The sequence below is a fragment of the Acanthopagrus latus genome, chromosome 11 (assembly GCF_904848185.1).
Source record: "Acanthopagrus latus isolate v.2019 chromosome 11, fAcaLat1.1, whole genome shotgun sequence".
Taxonomy (NCBI): Eukaryota; Metazoa; Chordata; class Actinopteri; order Spariformes; family Sparidae; genus Acanthopagrus; species Acanthopagrus latus.
The window spans coordinates 26,301,645-26,304,379 of record NC_051049.1 but is presented as its reverse complement, the minus strand read 5'-3'; the positions used below and the strand labels follow the sequence as shown (position 1 = coordinate 26,304,379).

General features: G+C 43.2%; 1 long non-coding RNA gene across 1 annotated transcript; it reads right to left on the bottom strand.

Moving 5' to 3' along the window:
* Positions 1-768: 768 nt before the first annotated feature.
* LOC119028843 lies at positions 769-2,095 on the bottom strand. Its single transcript, XR_005077820.1, has 4 exons — positions 1,731-2,095; positions 1,470-1,584; positions 977-1,075; positions 769-821 (listed from the first exon to the last, which is right to left on the bottom strand). It is a non-coding gene; the product is annotated as an uncharacterized LOC119028843 (long non-coding RNA).
* Between the last annotated feature and the right edge of the window lie 640 nt (positions 2,096-2,735).

The window sequence follows — 2,735 nt, the reverse complement described above, 5'->3', positions numbered from 1 at the left end:
ACTGAAAGCCTTTACTCGTGTGCTGTTGTCAAACTTACACTTAAAAAGATATACACAAAAGTTCCTAAATGAAGTGCAGCGCAAGGTCAGTCAGGGAGACTATCATGTGCTTCATCCACTATACTCTCTACTTTCCTGCTTCTAGATCAGCTGACTTTGTCCATTTACTCTTTCAGTTCAGCCAGCCACATCGCGTCGCTCCTGGCAAACTTGAAATCTCGTCTCTGCTGCTGTCAGACGTCAAATCAGTGCAGAGTCGTTGCGACCCTCGTCCGCCCCATTCACCTCCAGTTTATCATATCCAGTGCCCCAGTTCAGCTCACGGGAGTCCACCTCATCAAATCCAGATTGCCGCTGCTAGCGCCTTGGCCCCACTTGGGAGGTTTGCTGTACTACTCACGACTTCACCTTCCCTCTTGAAAATAAGTGATGGGGCCTAATCGCAGACGATTCGTACTTTTCTAACCTGACGTGCACACGGCTGAACTCTCAGCCCATATGTTCTGCACCGCTCCTCGTTCATCCCAACGCCCAATCTGCCCTCCATCCTGTCTGAAGAGAAACTATTCCTTTAATCACCAAATCTCTGGTCCCCCCCTCTCTCCACTCCTCTTTCTTAAAAAAAAGAACCCTTTCACATGTGGCACCTCATGCCCAACCCAGTCAATGCACCTTTAAATTTTCTAATCTGGACTGACCTGCGCAGGTCTGTGGTCGCTGTTTGAAAATATATTTTAAAAAGAAGTGACTGTTCAGACTTCTCTTAATCTACAGCTCTCCGTCAACCACTGCAACACCAGCCTCAAACTTTTTTCACCCCACTGTGATAACAGCAGGTGAGCTACATTGTTGTTACTGTATATTAACATCTAGAAGTTACACAAGTATTCATCACGGACTGTCACGTTTTAGACATCAGGCTGGCCTGAGAGACTTGCTGAGGGGGTGCACTTCGGTGTGTGTGTGTGCGCATTACCTTCTCTCAATTTCCCCGAATTCGGTTCAGAACTACGTAGCTACAGTGGACCCGAGTGGATCTGAGGTGTCATGGAACTGTGTAGCCGCCTCGTATTGGCTGTGAGAGGAAAACAATGGTATCAGTGACACACAAATCCACTTGTTTGCTGGTGCGACTTCAGCCTGGAGAACATCCAGTAAATGTGTCGGATGTGTGAAAATCTGCACGCTCGCTCTCTTTCCCCCACCAACAGGGTCGTGTTCAGACACACACACACACACACACACACACACACGAACAACACAAACCTTCCCATGCCTTTCAGTGAGGAGATTGTCTGGATCTTGCCTATTTCATGGATTAGTTACAGGAGGGGCTTTTAAAATTGTATCTGAGTGAACGTTTTCGGATGGAACCTCTGTGTAACCTTGCCGCTTCCACACTGTCTGCCAGACTAAGGCTCATCTTCTCAGTATTAAAGGCAGACACAAAAGAATATCCTTGCTCCTACCTTGTGCGCTCTGAATGCTGGGCTTCTTTTCTTTGTCCATCACAGAGTCTTTTGGCTGCACCATTCACAAAGCATTTTTTTTTTCAGCAAAATATCTAATTGAGTATTGTTGAGGCTTTGAATAGGGTGGAAAATGTTGCGCACAGAACACAGAGAGAAATAAATTATTAGTCAGGTTTCTTTAATGGAATGAATGAATCAAGCTAAACTGAAAAGGAAAAGGTAAAATGTCATAAAATGAAAGAAGAGAAAAAAAAACACCTGGAAATATTGCTGAGGAAGGACGTGATCTGAAGAACTCAAACCTGTGTTGCAATTCTTCAAATTGTGACCGAGAAGTTAAAGTTAAAATCCCCCAAGATTACATGACAAGAACAATATGGGTCTCGTGCACATATAATCCATCTGAGAGTCACATTCAACAAGTTTCTCTTATGTAGAGCTCATACAATGCTATGCTTACTGTACCTACTGACAATGTGGCAGACGTTAACTTGTACACTAAGGAACTGGAAAGGTTAAAAGTGAGGACTATAAAGAAGCTGTGGGACAGTGGAGGGATCACCAAAGTAGTGAGTTCCTCCTGAGAGGAACATGAATGTTTGCCACATTTCATGGCGATCCATCCATTACAGGAGCTGCTGAGACCACACATGTGAGCTTGACGGTGGCACTGGAGGCCGACCCAGAATCATGAAAGGTCAATCCAATCCAATCCAATTCAATTCAAAGGACTTTATTTGTCCGCGGGGGGCAATCAAAGGCACGTGAAGTGGTTGTACACAGACACACAGACACAAACAAGTCAGCAGGTTAAATACACAAGTCAGCATGTTAGTTACACAGACACAAAACAGGTCAGATAGAATAGAAAAGATTAAATAAGCTATATGATAATTACGGTATTTACATGAGGTGCAAAGGTGAATCTTGAACAAAGTCCAGGCTGCATTTTGCAAATCAAGTGTTCAGTCAATGCAAAACAAAACAGGGTTGCAAAAATGTTTAAAACATATGAGCAAAGGAGAAAAGTATAAACAAAATAGTTCTCAATCTAGTCAACAGTAGTCACAAAAGTGTGAACTGAATAAACCTGACCTCCTAACACAAACGAGGTGTCTATATATACATAGGCTACCATACACAAACCTAACTCCATACCACTATATTAACTAAGCCAGTTACCAACAACAGCAAAGTGGAAATAAACATAATGAACGGAAATATTAAAAAAACACCCCCAAAACAGCTACCTTTTTCAGATAT